At 28.6% G+C, this 19,918-nt stretch overlaps 1 protein-coding gene across 2 annotated transcripts in view; it reads left to right on the plus strand.

The window, feature by feature from the left end:
* Positions 1 to 19,918, plus strand: part of Mmp1 (Matrix metalloproteinase 1) — a 209,203-nt gene that overhangs the window by 15,089 nt on the left and 174,196 nt on the right. The window contains exon 1 of one of the 2 annotated variants that reach the window (XM_075313669.1): positions 14,333 to 14,501. The exons of the other annotated variant lie outside the window; for it this stretch is intronic. The gene's annotated coding sequence lies outside the window, so the exon portion shown is untranslated. Of the gene's footprint in view, positions 1 to 14,332; positions 14,502 to 19,918 lie in introns of those variants that run through there. 2 annotated transcript variants of the gene reach the window in all.

Here is a 19,918-nt window from a genome sequence, read left to right on the forward strand (position 1 = left end):
TGCTTTTGTAAGCAATAAAATTAAATGTCACTGGTATAAATCACTCAGCTGTCAGGCGAGCGCTTTAGAAATGCTAGCAACCTGAAATTAGTTACACTACATATCAGCTATCCTGACGACTAAGATTTATTTAAACTGACTAGCCGAACACGCCCCGCTTCGCTGCGCTTTCCTAATTTGAGACTAAGAGTAAATTTTGGAGAAAGCTTTTGAGTTAACTTAGTAAAATATATTTTTCACAGAATATTTCGAAGGATAAGATAATAGGACAATTCTTCTGAACAAAAGTGGAGCACGGAGAAGATAGGTTAGGTTAGGTGGCAGCCCGATGTATCTCGATGTAGGCTCACTTAGACTATTCAGTCCATTGTGAACCACATTGGTGAACTTCTCTCTTATCACTGAGTGCTGCCCGATTCCATGTTAAGATCAATGACAAGGAACCTACTTTTTATAGCCGATTCCGAACGGCGTTCCACATTGCCGTGAAACCACTTAGAGAAGCTTATCACCATAATTACTGAGGTCGGATAATCCACCGTTGACAAAACTTTTTGGTATTCGATCGAAGCAGGAATCGGACCCACGCATACAAGGCGGGCATGCTAACCATTGTGGCTTCCACGGAGAAGATGCCTTTTCTGAACATTTACCGGAGAAGCATGTAATTTTAAGTGTTTAAGTCAGGCAAGAATGTGTTTCCACTCAAGGTTTCCTTTAAAACTTTCATATTTGAAAAAATCGGACTATCAAAAATATCAAAAAATCTGGCAACCCATCCATATTAATTTTATCACTAGCCCACGTCCACTATAAATTTCAAGTAAATCTGGGATGTTTAGTTTTGTTTTTCGTAGTACTTTAGAAAAACCTCGGGCAAAGGGGAGATCTCTCTCTTCGACCAAATATCGAAAAATAAAATTTTTTCCAAAAGTTGGAAAAGGTGGAGGTCCCCTGCCCTACCTAAAGATGGGGAGGGAATCTCACGACATACTCACCTTCTGCATTCCCTCCTTCAAATAACCAAAAATAAAGTAGCGGGTCTTTGTCTACAGGCCACCACGAACCTGAAAGTTTTAAGCAAAGCTGTTAAGGGGAGTTCCCACCCCCCCACAAGTTAAATAATATTATGTTCCCTAGATTAGATAAAAATATTGTTCCCCATTTTCAACACATGATCAGCCTCTACGTTTTCTGAAAATTTCACGTAATCGTTTATGACCTTACAAGGAACATGGAAACAAATAAACAATTGGGATTTTATATACAGATAGATATTTATCTGTCATATATAAATATAAATTTATCCTAATATAAGTTTTATAAAATCTAAAATTTAAATTATGGTATTTCCTCAAAATGTCTTAAAGTGATGATGCCTTTGCCTGAAAATCAATAGCAAATTTCTTGTATGAATATTTGGATTTAAGAAAATCCTCAATATGGATAGTTTTATTTTACATCCTGTGATCTCATATTTTCAGTCCGATCCTACAATTACCCCTTCTCTCTTATAATGTCTGAATCATTTTCTACATATTTTACTAAGTTTGAAATTATTTAACACAGGGATATATTCCATAATCTGTCGTCAATCATTAGCTCAAAATAGAGTAATTATCGTAATAAATCTCAAATAATTCCATAACAACAAATCAAAAAAAAAATGCTTTCTAAAAACACATGCCATTTTCCTCTTAAAAGAAAATAATCCCCAGAAAGTAATTACAATTACGTGGCATTTAGGTGTGCACACAAAGTCAATTAAATACCTCGAAAAGGGGGGATTAAAAAAACAAACAGACATCAAAAATTCTTATGAAATTAACTTTCTTCGAAAGCAATTTCTGAACACTTAAAATAAGCGTAAATTGAAAAGGTAATCCCTTTTTAAATTAATAATTTCACAAAACAAAAATATTTTTTTTGTTGCTGTTTCCTATAATCAACCCCCTTATAATAACCTAAATGCATTCGTTCGTTAGATATCAACCCCCTTGAATTGAAACTGCAACAGGTTTCTTTATAGATCATCGTCATAGCCTGATTACATGCAACAATGATGCACAATTCGAAGGTATTTTTCATCTCCCCCATCCCCACCACCTTAAACAGAGAGCAACCATATTGAGTTGTGAAGAAAAACAAGTCCTATCTTAAAAACAAAATTTACGTCACAACATTGGCAACTATTTATAATTAACGTCACTCTTCGTCATATAGAGAAACCTCACACTTACACCCCAACACTCCCTCCTACATCCATACATGCACGCACAAAGTTGAAAACTCAACGGAAAGATAATGAAGGTATTGTTCCTTGCCCCATGCTTTTTGAGGTATACAACACAACCAATACCTTTCAAATTAAGGGACGCACCCAAGTTTTTGTGAGTGCAGGTGGGTGTGTGGGAGTGTGTGTGCGTGAGTATAAAAATACCGAGTATATTGAGCATAGCAGGGATATTAAATGTACTCACCCACACATGGACATCAATAACATCAACAAAGTCAACCCTTAGAAATCAAACCTCTCCTAAGCCATTGAGTAAGTTTTCTTTTTAAAGACTATAGTAGAGCATTAAAGTTCCATGGAGACACCTAAACCATTAAGAGGGAAACAGCTGGAATTGGAAAAACAGTTAGAAATTAATTGGGAGTTGTGTACAACAGCATTTGTCCAATATGTTATGACAAAGACAGAGAGAGAGACAGATTGTCAACTCTTTGGTTTAATTTAAAATAGAATAGAATAATGGAATAGTTATTATAAGATAGTTGGTTATAGGAAATACAAAAAAAGGAATTTTGTCGTATGGGATTATTAATTTAAAAAGGAATTGCCCTTTCTATTTCTGCCTTCTTTAAGTGTTCAGAAATTGCTTTCCGTACAGTAAACAATATTTACTTAATACAACTTTAATTTTAAGGAATGTAATTTATACAATATTAAGGACAAGGAATAAGAGGGAATAAAAATTTCCTATAGAACTAAAATTTTGAGAAAATTTTCTATAGAAATAAAATTTTGACAAAATTTTCTACAGAAATAAAATCTTGACAAAATTTTCTATAGAAATAAAATGTTGACAAAAATTTTCTACAGAAATAAAATTTTGACAAAATTTTCTATAGTATTTCTATAGAAATGTTGAAAAATTTTTCTGTATAAATAAAATGTTGACAAAATTTTCTATAGAAATAAAATGTTGACAAAATTTTCTATAGATAGAAAATTTTGCCAAAATTTTCTATAGAAATAAATTTTGAGAACATTTTCTATAGAAATAAAATTTTGGCAAAATTTTCTACAGAAATCACAATTTTGACAAAATTTTCTGTAAAATAAAATTTTGACAAAATTTTCTATAGAAATAAAATTTAACAAAATTTTGTTAAAATTAAATTTTAAAAATTTTCTATAGAAATAAAACTTTGACAAAATTTTCTATAGAAAAAAATTTTAATAAAATTTTCTATAGAAATAAAATTTTGACACAATTTTCCACAGAAATAAAAATTTGAGAAGTTTCCGTAGAACTAAAATGTTCACAAAATTTTCTATAGAAATAAAAGTTTGACAAAATTTCCTATAGAAATAAAATTTTGACAAAATTTTCTATAGAAATAAAATTTTGATAAAATTTTCTTAGAAATAAAATTTTGAGAAAATTTTCTACAGAAATAAAATTTTGAAAAAAATTTTCTATAGAAAAAAATTAATAAAATTTTCTATAGAGGTAAAATTTTGACAAAGTTTTCTACTGAAATAAAATTTTCTATAAAAATAACATTTTGACAAAATCTTCTATAGAAATAAAATTTTGAGAAAAGTTTTCATCGAAATAAAATGTTCATAAAATTGTGTATAGAAATAAAATTTTGACAAAATTTTCTATAGAAATAACATTTTGACAAAAATTTCCATAGAAATAATATTTTGACAAAATTTTCTATAGAAATAAAATTTTGAAAAAAATTTTCTATAGAAAAAAATTAATAAAATGTTCTATAGAAATAAAATTTTGACAACATTTTATACAGAAATAAAATTTTGACAAAAAATTTTCTACAGAAAAAAAAATGTTGACAAAATTTTCTGTACGCATAAAATTTTGACAACATTTTCTGCAGGAATAAAATTTTGACAAAATTTTCTGCAGGAATAAAATTTTGATAAAATTTTCTATAGAAATAAAAATTTGAGAAAAGTTTCTGTAGAAATAAAATTTTGATAACATTTTCTTAGAAATAAAATTTTGACAAAATTTTCTACAGAAATAACATTTTGGAAAAATTTTTTATAAAAATAAAATTTTGGCAAGATTTTCTATAGAAATCAAAATTTTCTATAGAAATAAAATTTTGACAAAATTTTCTGTAAGAATAAAATTTTGACAAAATTTTCTGCATGAATAAAATGTTGACAAAATTTTCTATAGAAATAAAAATTTGAGAAAAGTTTCTGTAGAAATAAAATGTTGACAACATTTTCTTAGAAATAAAATTTTGACAAAATTTTCTATAGAAATAAAATTTTAACAAAATTTTCTATAGTAATAAAATTTTGAGAAAATTTTCTACAGAAATAAAATTTTGACAAAATTTTCTATAGAAATAACATTTTGACAAAAATTTCTATAGAAATAATATTTTGACAAAATGTTCTATGGAAATAAAATTTTGAAAAAAATTTTCTATAGAAAAAAAATTTTAATAAAATTTTCTATAGAAATAAAATTTTGACAAAATTTTATACAGAAATAAAATTTTGACAAAATTTTCTATAGAAATACAATTGTGACATATTTCAATACCTTTCGATCTGAATCAGGGAGGGGATATCTGAAGTTCATGGAAGTAGACCAAACTTCGGAACCAATATACATGGTGGCTGCAATGTATTAGAACCAAGTTCAGGTTATCATTTCCTATAGATATAAAATTTTGACAAAATTTTTCTACAGCAATATAATTTTGACAAAATTTTCCATAGAAATAAAATTTTGAAAAAATTTTCTATAGAAATAAAATTTTGACAAAATTTTCCATAGAAATAAAATTTTGAGAAAATCTTCTATACAAATATAATTTTGACAAAATTTTCTATAGAAATATAATTTGGACAAATTTTCTATAGAAATATAATTTTGACAAAATTTTCTATAGAAATAAAATTTTAAAAACATTATTGACAAAATTTTCTTAGAAATAAAATGTTCTATATAAATAAAATTTTGGCAAGATTTTCTGTAAGAATAAAATTTTGACAAAATTTGCTGCAGGAATAAAATTTTGACCAAATTTTCTGTAAGAATAAAATTTTGACAAAATTTGCTGCAGGAATAAAATTTTGACAAAATTTTCTGTAAGAATAAAATTTTGACAAAATTTTCTGCAGGAATAAAATTTTGACAAAATTTTCTATAGAAATAAAAATTTGAGAAAAGTTTCTGTAGAAATAAAATTTTCACAAAATTTTCTATAGAAATAACATTTTGACAAAATTTTCTATAGAAATAAAATTTTGACAAAATTTTCTATAGAAATAAAATTTTGACATATTTCAATACCTTTCGATCTTAATCAGGGAGGGCGGTATCTGAAGTATATGGAAGTAGACCAAACTTCGGAACCAATATACATGGTGGCTGCAATGTATTAAAACCAAATTCAGGTTGTTATCATTTCCTGACTGCTCTTTGACACTTGACAGATTTATTCATCCGACAGCTAATTTTATTTTTTAAAGGCATACAACAGCATATTGATCTATTACATTCAAAAATCAAATTATTTGTTATGGTATCCAAGCTTGATGTATGATTTCTTAATACTTGGCTGGCAAAACGACTTCGTCGAAAAGTATATCGACTTCTGGACAAGGAAAAAAATTTATATTAGAGAAATGCATCTACTATGCTAAGCAAAATTCGTATTTTAAAGGCAAGAAATATATGGTCTCACGACAATATTTATGTGTCAAAGAAATCTGATTCTAAAATTTGGTGTCATTTCCAAAAATTTTTGCTTTTTATTAATAAAATTAAAAAAAAAACATGACAAAAATATAAATATATAATAATTATATAAATATAACATACTTTGTCGCATTACATATCAGCCACCCTATATATAAACCACTTTGATAACTACTTTAATCATACTGCTCATTCAGTAAGACGAATTTAAATGTGTCTAATAAAACGTTAGAGTTGGTTTAGAGTTATTACTTAACGGCTCTAGATTCCTTTACAGCTTTGAAAATCGAATAAACGTTATTCAATTCAATGGCCCCATGCTGTCGAAGGTGCATAACTGTAGTGGAAATTGAAGTTTAGTACATAAACTAAAAAAAACTATACAAAACAACGCCAAACAACAAACCTTCCAACCCAATAGCCCCTGAGAAATGGTAATAACAACGACAGTAGTACCAATAACAATAACAACAACAACCAAACTCGACGCAATAAAAATTACAACAAAAAGCATTTGGCAGCAAATAAAGGTCTTACAGGCAATATTCATAGTTTGCGTGACGGTTATCATTCACCAAAGTTTCGCTCGTTGATTCTACTCTCTTTGTGGCTCTGAGCGTAGTTGGTGGCAATTTTCTTGGTTTTTATTTTTGCTTGTGTGTTGTTTTTGTAATAAAACTGAAAATTTTGTAGGAGATTTTAGTGTCGAGTTTAGCTCAAAGCTGATAGAATCGTAGACATGTTAACATAACTGAGACACACACACACATATCTCGGCACCCATAGTTGTTTGTAGTTTTCATTTTTGTTTTTACCTCAAAGTAGTGGTAATGCAACAACAGCTAAACAAACAGTGATACCCTCAACTCAAATACAAATCAACTGCTACCATCACCATTAAACAAAAGTGCTAAACGCCAACTACAAAACTAGCTCTCCAACTAACAAAACGCAACAACAACAAGGTACATTTGTAGTAGAACATGTCTGAGGACATTCAAAAAGAGAAAGAGAGAGTCTTCATATTCTATGATAGTCGACAACGAATTAAATGGATGGTATAAAGATCGAGATATTAAATAGTTATTGTATTAAAAGGGAACACTTTGCGTATAGCTCTAGGTGATCTTATGGAATTACTACGGTCGGCAGGGAGTTTTGTAGATAACATCACAGGCAAGATCTGCATTTTAGGTAAATAAGGTATCCCATTTTCACGCCATTTTCCATTATCAATAATTCAAGTGATATATTTTTTCCTGCATGGTAATCTCTCCATGTCTCTATACACTTCTAGTAATTCGGAGCAGCAAAGAAAATTGAATATATTTTCAAGGTTAAAGCCATTCAAAAATCACAAAAAGCAAATCATTGCACAAAAATCCTTCTTCTTTGAAAAGAATGTTTTGATTGATTTTTACCAATGAATTTCAAGTTATGATTGTAGACTGAAGAACAAATATATGGAATAGTGACTCTGAACTAGTATTTCTGTTTCAAGTGCCTTTTTTGAGTTTGGAACAAGAAGATTGGGTGGGCCAGCATTTCATAGCCCATTTTTATCGCAGTAAAGAACATTTTTTGCCTTGATTTAAGAAAGCATTGAGGAAATCTCAATATATGTAGCACAATTTCGATTAATTGTACCCATGGACCCATGGAATGTAGAAAAATCTCATTTGCATTATCCTTAAACAGTGTCAAACATTTTGTCCAGAATGGGCAACGACGGAACCCTTTGCGCCGACAGATTTCTCCTGCCCAAACTGTTATCCCAAGCATTTTTTTGAAATGCCCACTGTCTCACCCATCTTGTACACCACTGCACTTTGCCAAAATAGAGTCAAATTGACTAAGCGACTTTTTGACATTGACCAATAGTGACGAATCGCTTCCAGAAAAATACGTTCAGATTAGCGATATCACATTCGAATATCGAAGAATCGACTATAACATTTATGTAATTCGATTTGTCGACTTTTGATTTTTATACCCTGCATAAGTTAATGCATATGTTCGCAACACCCAGCAGGAGATGAAATAGACACATGGTGCATTTGCCAATAATGGAAATAGGGTCGGCCCTAAGCTCGGTTGCCACTGGACCCCAAAATAAAGTACCAAAATTTGAAGAAAATTTTACCAAAAATCTACCGAACGAAAAAAATTTATTTTGCTAAATTTTATTTCTATTTTTATTTTATTTCTACAGAAAATTTTGTCAAAATTTTATATCCATAGAAAATTTTGTCAAAATATTATTTCTATAGAAAATTTTGTCAAAATTTTATTTCTACAGAAAATTTTGTCAAAATATTATTTGTATAGAAAATTTTGTCAAAATATTATTTCTATAACAAATTTTGTCAAAATTTTATTTCTATAGAAAAATATGTCAACATTTTATTTCTATAGAAAATTTTGTCAAAATTTTATTTCTAGAGAAAATTTTGTCAAAATTTTATTTCTATAGAAAATTTTGTCAAAATTTTATTTCTATAGAAAATTTTGTTAAATTGTTATTTGTATAGAAAATTATTGTCAAAATTTTATTTTTAAAGAAAACTTTGTCGAAATTTTATTTCTATAGAACATTTCGTCAAAATTTTATTTCTATAGAAAATTTTGTCAAAATTTTATTTCTATAGAAAATTTTATGGACATTTTGTCAAAATTTTATTTCTAAGACAATTTTGTCAAATTGTTATTTGTATAGAAAATTATTGTCAAAATTTTATTTCTATAGACAATTTTGTCAAAATATTATTTCTATAGAAAATTTTATCAAAATTTTATCAAAATTTTACTTCTATAGAAAATTTTGTCAAAATTTTATTTCTATAGAAAATTTTGCCACAATTTTATTTCTATAGAAAATTTTGTCAAAATTTTATTTCTATAGAAAATTTTGTCAAAGTTTTATTTCTATAGAAAATTTTGCCAAAATTTTATTCCTATAGAAAATTTTGTCACAATTTCATTTCTATAGAAATTTCTGTCAAAATTTTATTTCTATAGAAAAATTTGTCAAAATTTTGTCAAAATTTTATTTGTATGGAAAATTTTTTCAAAATTTTATTTCTATGGAAAATTTTGTCAAAGTTTTATTTCTATAGAAAATTTTATGGAAATTTTGTCAAAATTTTATTTCTATAGAAAATTTTGTCAAAATTACATTCCTATAGAAAATTTTTGTCAAAATTTTATTTCTATAGACAATTTTGTCAAAATTTTAATTCTATAGAAAATGTTCTCAAAATTTCATTTTTAAAGAAAACTTTGTCAAAATTTTATTTCTATAGAAAATTTTGTCAATTTTTTTTTTATAGAAAATGTTGTCAAAATTTTATTTCTATGGACAATTTTGTAAAAATTTTATTTCTATAGAAAATTTTGTCAAAATATTATTTCTATAACAAATTTTGTCAAAATTTTATTTCTATAGAAAAATATGTCAACATTTTATTTCTATAGAAAATTTTGTCAAAATTTTATTTCTAGAGAAAATTTTGTCAAAATTTTATTTCTAGAGAAAATTTTGTCAAAATTTTATTTCTAGAGAAAATTTTGTCAAAATTTTATTTCTAGAGAAAATTTTGTCAAAATTTTATTTCTAGAGAAAATTTTGTCAAAATTTTATTTCTATAGAAAATTTTGTCAAAATTTTATTTCTATAGAAAATTTTGTCAAAATTTTATTTCTATAGAAAATTTTGTCAAAATTTTATTTCTATAGAAAATTTTGTCAAATTGTTATTTGTATAGAAAATTATTGTCAAAATTTTATTTTTAAAGAAAACTTTGTCGAAATTTTATTTCTATAGAACATTTGGTCAAAATTTATTTCTATAGAAAATCTTGTCAAAATTTTATTTCTATAGAAAATTTTATGGAAATTTTGTCAAGATTTTATTTCTATAGAAAATTTTGTCAAAATTTTATTTCTATAGAAATTTCTGTCAAAATTTTATTTCTATAGAAAATTTTGTCAATTTTTTTTTATAGAAAATGTTGTCAAAATTTTATTTCTATGGACAATTTTGTAAAAATTTTATTTCTATAGAAAATTTTGTCAAAATATTATTTCTATAGCAAATTTTGTCAAAATTTTATTTCTATAGAAAAATATGTCAACATTTGATTTCTATAGAAAATTTTGTCAAAATTTTATTTCTATAGAAAATTTTGTCAAAATTTTATTTTTAGAGAAAATTTTGTCAAAATTTTATTTCTATAGAAAATTTTGTCAAAATTTTATTTCTATAGAAAATTTTGTCAAATTGTTATTTGTATAGAAAATTATTGTCAAAATTTTATTTTTAAAGAAAACTTTGTCGAAATTTTATTTCTATAGAACATTTGGTCAAAATTTTATTTCTATAGAAAATTTTGTCAAAATTTTATTTCTATAGAAAATTTTATGGAAATTTTGTCAAAATTTTATTTCTAAGACAATTTTGTCAAATTGTTATTTGTGTAGAAAATTATTGTCAAAATTTTGTTTCTATAGACAATTTTGTCAAAATATTATTTCTATAGAAAATTTTATCAAAATTTTACTTCTATAGAAAATTTTGTCAAAATTTTATTTCTATAGAAAATTTTGCCACAATTTTATTTCTATAGAAAATTTTGTCAAAATTTTATTTCTATAGAAAATTTTGTCAAAGTTTTATTTCTATAGAAAATTTTGTCAAAATTTTATTCCCATATAACATTTTGTCAAAATTTTATTTCTATAGAAAATTTTGTCAAAATTTTATTTCTCGACAATTTTGTCAAAATTTGAATCTATAGAAAACTTTGTCAAAATTTCATTTTTAAAGAAAACTTTGTCAAAATTTTATTTCTATAGAAAAGTTTGTCATAATTTTATTTCTGTAGAAAATTTTGTCAAAATTTCATTTCCATAGAAAATTTTTGTCAAAATTTTATTTGTATAGAAAATTTTGTCAAAGTTTATTTCTGTAGAAAATTTTTGCAAAATTGTATTTCTTTAGTAAATTTTGTCAAAATTTTATTTCCATATAACGTTTTGTCAAAATTTTATTTCTATAGAAAATTTGGCACAATTTTATTTCTATAGAAAATTTTTGCAAAATTGTATTTCTATAGTAAATTTTGTCAAAATTTTATTTCTATATAACGTTTTGTCAAAATTTTATTTCTATAGAAAATTTGGCACAATTTTATTTCTATAGAAAATTTTGTCTAAATTTTATTTTTATAGAAAATTTTGTCAACATTTTATTTCAAATTGTTATTTGTATAGAAAATTATTGTCAAAATTTTATTTCTATAGACAATTTTGTCAAAATATTATTTCTATAGAAAATTTTATCAAAATTTCATTTCTATAGAAAAAATTTGTCAAAATTTCATTTCTATAGAACATTTTTGTCAACATTTTATTTCTATAGAAAATTTTGTCAAAATTTTATTTCTATAGAAATTTCTGTCAAAATTTTATTTCTATAGAAAATTTTGTCAAAATTTTATTTCTATAGAAAATTTTGCCAACATTTTATTTCTATAGAAATTTCTGTCAAAATTTTATTTCTGTAGAAAAGTTTGTCAAATTTTATTTCTATAGAAAATTTTGTCAAAGTTTTATTTCTATGGAAAATTTTGTCAAAATTTTATTTCTATAGAAAATTAATGTATTATTAATATAATGTCTTATTTGGAGAAGTATATTTTGCAAAATCTACCAAACCATCAAGAAGTCTACCAATCTACCAAACAGTAAAAAATCTGTGGTATTCGTGGTCTGCGGCCGAAATGTTTGTGCGGTAGAAATCAACCGAGGAACCTTCTTTTAAGCCATTCTTGGCTTCTCGCGTGCTGAGTCCTAATGAAATGTCCATGATCTGCGGCCGAAATGTCCAGGCCTTCAATACTGTATTTAGGACATTTTCTCGATAAATTTTTAGCCGACCTCTTTGTCAAATAAACTCGATCAGTATTGTTTTCTCATAAACTGCTAAATTCGCGAAGACTTTCCACCGCAGAAAACCAAATTCGGTAACTGGCCAATTTTTTGAAAGCGAAGCAACTCCTTGCCTCTTTCCCATTTAACTTTTGTGCATCGGTGAGCTCTTGCACTTTTTGAAACTTCAGTCCAAGCTAATTTTTCAGTATATGTTGCATCCAGTCTCGTTCGATATGCTAAACTCACGATCAAGTTTTCTAGAACTCTGGCGTGAATTTCAATCAAATCTGGCTTAAACTTTTCGGATCATTTCTAGTGTAGTCATCCATCACGAATTATGTCTTAATGCAGTAGATCAAAATGCTTTTGTCACTTGAAAAAATGAAGCTATCAACTGTCAGACGAACGGCTTAGTAATGATGATCGAAAAAATATGAATCGCATACGTGGTAAAAAAAAAATCACGGAAGACATCTAATCGCAGGAGCTGGACTTTTATGAATTGTGAAAATTGTTTTCTTCCAATTCTACACAGAAACAGAATTTTATTAAAATTAAGCCAATGACAGTTTGTCATTAACATAATGAGAAGTTTTCATTCAGATAATGAACATTTTCATTGTTTGTATGAAATATTTCATTATTTGAAGGAAAATTCATAACAATTAATAAACTTTGCATTGTATTAATGAAATTGTTTCATTGGCTTATTTTTCTTTTTGAAAAATTTCATTTTTCTTTTTGAAAAATTTCATTAATATTACGAAGTTTTTACTATCACTGTATATGGATATACATTAAAATACAGGGTGGCTAATATGTACTAAGATCCCTTGGATTTGTGAACTCCATTCGCAACGAATTCAAATACAAAATTTTCCCAAAATTTCCATATTCGACTCTTGAAATTTGGAATTTATTACCATGTCTTTTGTTTTGTAAAGATAAGAATTTTCCTACTGTGTACTATACCAACCCTTATGACAATGTAGCGCACCCCTTTTTTAAAACGACATACAGGTATGGCAAAGCCACACAGCTCCAAGAAATATAGTTCTGCCGCTAAAATGTATTAAGTGAATAATAATAATAATAACAATAACAACAACAACAATAATAATAGTATAAACCACCACATAGACCAGCTATACCACTACAATAACAATAGCTGGTTAAAAGCAATAAAGTTAAGTTAAGAGTAAAATTCACGCTAACAACGACAATGAGTCGAAAACAAAACGTGAACAGAAAAGGTTGAGTTATTTTTCCACGACGAAAAGGAAAAACCTACGTAAAAAAAACAATAGTTTCATAAAATCCAAAATTTAAAAAAAAAAAAATAATAACAAAAACCAACCCAAAAAAAAAAAAATAAAAAATTGATTTAAAAAAAACCCACTCACAAAATTATATCAAAGTAAAATTATAAAAAAAGTGAAAAATTGTAATTTAAGTATGTCAAATATTTTTATGAAATATTTATTAAGTGCTAAATAAATTTGTTTTAAAACAAACCTTGATAACATTTTAAAAATTAGTATAATTATATAAAAAAAAAAAAACTAAAAACAAAATCCACTGGCCCAAATCCCCAAAAGAGAAAAATCTTAAATATTTTTTGCAAAGAATTTTCGACTCAGACCTTTCAAATTGAAAGTGACAAAATTGTTCAAATTTTATAAAACAAACATCTAAACAATTTAATCCTACTTGGAACACAAAAATTTTATACCAATAAAACCGAAGCAGACCCAAAAATAAACCCTCACACTAAAAACAAGGGGACTGAAATAAAATTTTGCAATCTTTTATTTGTTTCGTGATAATAATTTTCTTGGATATCTTGAATATTTGGATTGTGCATAAAAATAACAACATTGTCATATCTTTCATAATCTTATCATTTTCACATATTTTTTTTTTTTTTGTTTTTGATTACTCTCTACCTCCGTCAACCTGACTCCCGATGCCCATGTTCTTTGGCCGTTTGAGGGGCCTATATAACCTAGTGTTTTTTTTTCTTATTTTTTTTTTTACTCCCCGTTGTAGTGTCAGGGGTTTGGGTATTTACTCCCATGAAATCAAGTGATGGAATCATGTCTTTCGTGTTCTAGCACAAAATCTACAGAACAGTGCAAATATTCCCATAATTGTTTTTTTTTTTTTTGTTTTGTTCAAACGGGACGAACACAATAAGCTGATAATCTTTGCCTTATTCCCTTCAAGCACTATTTTAATTTATTTTCTCAATCTTATTGTTTATACTGCTTGAACAACAAATCTATCAACATCGTCAGAAAAGCAACAAAAGCAAACACAATTTCTTCACAGAGAAAAAAGTTAAACATATGATTTCTATAAAATTAAATTATACTTTTTTTTTGTTCTGGATGTTCATCATCAGTTGACCTTTAAATCACTCTCGAAGCACTTTATCGGAAAATTTTAATTAAAGTGTGACTTAAAAAAAAAAAAAGAAAACAAAAAAAACCAAGTGCATATGTGATAAAACGTTAAAATTGATTTATTATATTTATTGGAATTTTAATCATTATTAATTAATGGATTTTATATTTATTACTAATTAAGGTAAGTCCTGAAAAAAACCCATTAAAACCTTTTTAATGTCCTTTCGTATTAATGTGATCTGAATGTTTCTCCTGATGGGTAAATTATCACTTGACAATGAAAATTTAGGTTACTCCTTATTCGGACCTGCTCAGATCGACTCAAAATTTATCGTGAAGAAGGATTTGCGAGAGTGACAATAATATGGGAAACTAAAGGATGTCTCAGTTTAGTCACTCAAAATCCTTAATTCTCCTTAGCATCTGAAAGGATGATTGTTATACCATTCATTTTATATTATTTTGTGTAAATGTATTTACAAAAAATATAAAAAAGGACATTACGATTAGTTGCCAGGACCTTCGCCTAGTTCAATTTATAGATCCACTACATATACAAACAAAAAAAAAATAATTATTTACTCCCAAAAGATATTTTAGACAAACGAATACGGTTTACCATTTTATTTTAGCTGCGTCAGGGCAGGTGAAGTGTAACATAATGGGTCAGGAATTTTGACTTTTTGCCGATATATTGAAAGGTCATGCCCATGTATAAAATGCTGGCGAAAAAAATTAAAATAAAATTGTTTTTACAGCCCCAAAGATTTTATGAACATGTACACACACCATTTTTTATACCCACCACCATAGGATGGGGGGTATATTAACTTTGTCATTCCGTTTGTAACACATCGAAATATTGCTCTAAGACCCCATAAAGTATATATATTCTGGGTCGTGGTGAAATTCTGAGTCGATCTGAGCATGTCCGTCCGTCCGTCCGTCCGTCCGTCCGTCCGTCCGTGCGAGGCCTCTAAGAGAAGCAAATTTCATCCGATCCGGCTGAAATTTGGTACATGGTGTTAGTATATGGTCTCTAACAACCATGCCAAAATTGGTCCACATCGGTCCATAATTATATATAGCCCCCATATAAACCGATCCCCCGATTTGGCTTGCGAGGCCCCTAAGAGAAGCAAATTTCATCCGATCCGGCTGAAATTTGGTACATGGTGTTAGTATATGGTCTCTAACAACCATGCAAAAATTAGTCCACATCGGTTCATAATTATATATAGCCCCCATATAAACCGATCCCCCGATTTTGCTTGCGAGGCCCCTAAGAGAAGCAAATTTCATCCGATCCGGCTGAAATTTGGTACATGGTGTCAGTATATGGTCTCTAAGAACCATGCAAAAATTGGTCCACATCGGTCCTTAATTATATATAGCCCCCATATAAACCGATCCCCCGATTTGGCTTGCGAGGCCTCTAAGAGAAGCAAATTTCATCCGATCCGGCTGAAATTTGGTACGTGATGTTAGTATATGGTCTCTAACAACCATGCAAAAATTGGTCCACATCGGTTCATAATTATATATAGCCCCCATATAAACCGATCACCAGATTTGACCTCCGGAACCTCTTGGAAGACCAAAATTCATCTGATTCAGTTGGTACGTGGTGTTAATATATGGCCTCAAACTCCCATGCAAAAATTGGTCGATATCGGTCCATAATTATATATAGGCCCCATATAAACCGATCCCCAGATTTGACGTCCAGAGCCCCTTGGAAGGGCAAAATTCTTCCCATTCGGTTGAAATTTGGTACGTGATGTTAGCATATGGTATCCAACAACCATGCAGGAATAAGAAGTTTTAAGATACCACAACCCAAGTAATTCGATTGTGGATGACAGTCTTTCGTAGAAGTTTCTACGCAATCCATGGTGGTGGGTACATAAGATTCGGCCTGGCCGAACTTGCGGCCGTATATACTTGTTTTTTTCTAATTCAATCTCAAAATTAATTGATCCAATTAATTTTTTAATTGAAATGTCTTCAATCACAGAAATGATAGTATCAATTAAACAATTAATTGAAAGTCAATAAAAATTAATTGATCCAATTAATTGAAAGTCAATAAAAAATTAATTGATCCAATTAATTTTTTTAATTGAAATGTCTTCAATCACTGAAATGATAGTATCAATTAAACAATTAATTGAAAGTCAATAAAAAAATTAATTGTTCCAATTAAAAAATTAATTGATGCTATTAACTTTTGTGATTGATTTTTGTTTCAATAAAACAATTTGTTGAACCAATTAAATTTCTTATTGAATATTTTTATACCCTCCACCATAGGATGGGGGGTATATTAACTTTGTCATTCCGTTTGTAACACATCGAAATATTGCTCTAAGACCCCATAATATTCTGGGTCGTGGTAAAATTCTGAGTCGATCTGAGCATGTCCGTCCGTCCGTCTGTTGAAATCACGCTAACTTCCGAACGAAACAAGCTATCGACTTGAAACTTGACACAAGTAGTTGTTATTGATGTAGGTCGGATGGTATTGCAAATGGGCCATATCGGTCCACTTTTACGTATAGCCCCCATATAAACGGATCGCCAGATTTGGCTTTCGAGGCCTCTAAGAGAAGCAAATTTCATCCGATCCAGCTGATATTTGGTACATGGTGTCAGCATATGATCTCTAACAACCATGCAAAAATTGGTCCACATTGGTTCATAATTATATATAGCCCCCATCTAAACCGATCCCCCGATTAGGCTCGAGGAGCCTCTAAGAGAAGCAAATTTCATCCGATATGGCTGAAATTTGGTACATGGTGTGAGTATATGGCATCTAACAACCATGCAACAATTGGTCCACATCGGTCCATAATTATATATAGCCCCCATATAAACCGATCACCAGATTTGACCTCCGGAGTCTCTTGGAAGACCAAAATTCATCTGATTCAGTGTAAATTTGGTGTTAGTGGTGTTAGTATATGGTCTCAAATAGCCAAATACGAAATCGGTCAATAATTATATATAGCCCCCATATAAACCGATCCCCAGATTTGACCTCCGGAGCCCTTTGGAAGAGCAAAATTCATCCGATTCGGTTGAAATTTGGTACATGGTGTTAGTATATGGTCTCTAACAACCATGCAAAAATTGGTCCACATCGGTCCATAATTATATATAGCCCCCATATAAACCGATCACCAGATTTGACCTCCAGAGCCTCTTGGAAGACCAAAATTCATCTGATTCAATTGAAATTTGGTGTTAGTGGTGTTAGTATATGGTCTCAAATACCCATGCAACAATTGGTCCACATCGGTCCATAATTATATATAGCCCCCATATAAACCGATCACCAGATTTGACCTCCGGAGCCCTTTGGAAGAGCAAAATTTATCCGATTCGGTTGAAATTTGGTACGTGATGTTAGTATATGGTATCCAACAACCATGCAGGAATTGGTTCATATCAATCCATAATTATATATAGCCCCCATATAAACCGATCCCCAGATTTGACCTCCGGTGCCTTTTGGAGAAGCAAAATTCATCCGATCTGGCTGAAATTTGGTACGTGGTGGTAGTATATGATATTTAACAACCATGCCAAAAGTGATCCATATCAGTCCATAATCATATATAGCCCCCATATAAACCGATCCCGAGATTTGGTTTTGGAGCCTTTTGGAGGAGCAAATTTCATCCGAGTGAGTTGAAATTTGGTACATTGTGCTAGTATTATATGGCCGTTAACAACCATGCCTAACTAGGTCCATATCGGTCTATAGTTATAAATAGCCCTCAGATAAATCGATCCCCAATCACACAAAAATTGGTCCATATCAAGTGCATAATTCTATATAGCCTCCATAGAAGCGACCCCCATATTTCAATTCTGGCTCTCTACGTACCGTGCAAAAAGTCCATATCGATTCGTAATTATTTGTAGACTTAACTATACATAACTTTTTTGTCTAATATGGGCTAACTCAAAATTTAGAAAACGATGTTAAGAAGTTTTGAGATACCACAACCCAAGTAATTCGATTGTGAATGACAGTCTTTCGTAGAAGTTTCTACACAATCCATGGTGGAGGGTACATAAGATTCGGCCTGGCCGAACTTACGGCCGTATATACTTGTTTAAAACTCAATTAAGACTTTAATTGGAAAATTTTTTGTGAAATTTTTTTTCTGTGTAGGGAAAACTAAAGAAAGACATAACAAATGCAAGGTTTCGACATTTAAGCTTCTACATCCAGTTCGAACTGCATCTGCTGGATGAGTCCAGAAGGAAGTACGTTAGGTTAGCTTAGGTATAGTGACAGCCCAATATTTGTGGGCTCACTTAGACTAAGGCCAATGGTGGTGAACTTCCCTCTCATCAATGAATGCTACCTGATTCTATATTAAGCTCATTGAAAAGGGATCTCCTGCACTTAAAGGTTCTTGCATGTGAGTATACTCTGGCAACGAATGTGGATATCAAGCTCTTGGTGCATCTCTTTGGTCCACGATATGAAAATGGTTGCAAACGATTTAGGAGCAGAACGATTCAGATACCTCTTGACAAAAACTCCCTAAGTACGCCATCACTCCTCATTTAAAGGTCCTTGATGTCTCCACATGATCTAACTATGGAACAGTTGTCCGCATAGCTTATCAGATGAATATTTGGTGGTGGAAAGAAGGTCATACCATGTAAAAGTTAAAAAGGCCACAGTTGGTAAAGTTCTAACCAAAATGGTAGATTTTTTTACTGTTTGGTAGATTTTGCAAAATCTTCCTCTCCAACTAAGAACGTTGAAAACAGAAATAAAAATTTTGACTAACTTCTCTACAGAAATAAAATTTTAAAAGAAATAAAATTTTGGGAAAATTTTCTAAAGGAATAAAATATTGACAAAATTCGCTACAGAAAAAAATTTTGGTAAAATTTTCTACAGAAATAAAATTTTGAAAAAATTTTCTACAGAAATAAAATTTTGACAAAATATTCTATATAAATAAAATGTTGACAAAATATTTTATATAAATAAAATTTTGACAAAATTTTCTATAGAAATAACATTTTGACAAAATTTTCTATAGAAAAAAAATTTTGCCAAAATTTTTTACAGAAATAAAATTTTGACAAAATTTTCTATAGAAATAAAATTTTGACAAAATTTTCTATAGAAATAAAATTTTGACAAAATTTTCAATAGAAATAAAATTTTGTCAAAATATTCTATAGAAATAAAATTTTGACAAAATTTTCTTAAAAAAAAAAAATGGACAAAATTTCTATAGAAATAAAATTTTGACAAAATTTTCTATAGAAATAAAATTTTGACAAAATTTTCTATAGAAAAAAAAATTGACAAAATTTTCTATACAAATAAAATCTTGACAAAATTGTCTATAGAAATAAAATTTTGACAAAATTTTCTATAGAAATAAAATCTTGATAAAATTTTCTAGAGAAATAAAATTTTGAGAAAATTTTCTATAGAAATACAATTTTGGGAAAATTTTCTATAAAGAAAAAAAATTTTAACAACATTTTCTATAGAAACACAAATTTGACTAAATTTTCTATAAAAAAAAATTTTGACAAAATTTCTATATAAAT

This window comes from Haematobia irritans, chromosome 5, assembly GCF_050003625.1.
Source record: "Haematobia irritans isolate KBUSLIRL chromosome 5, ASM5000362v1, whole genome shotgun sequence".
NCBI classification, from domain to species: Eukaryota; Metazoa; Arthropoda; class Insecta; order Diptera; family Muscidae; genus Haematobia; species Haematobia irritans.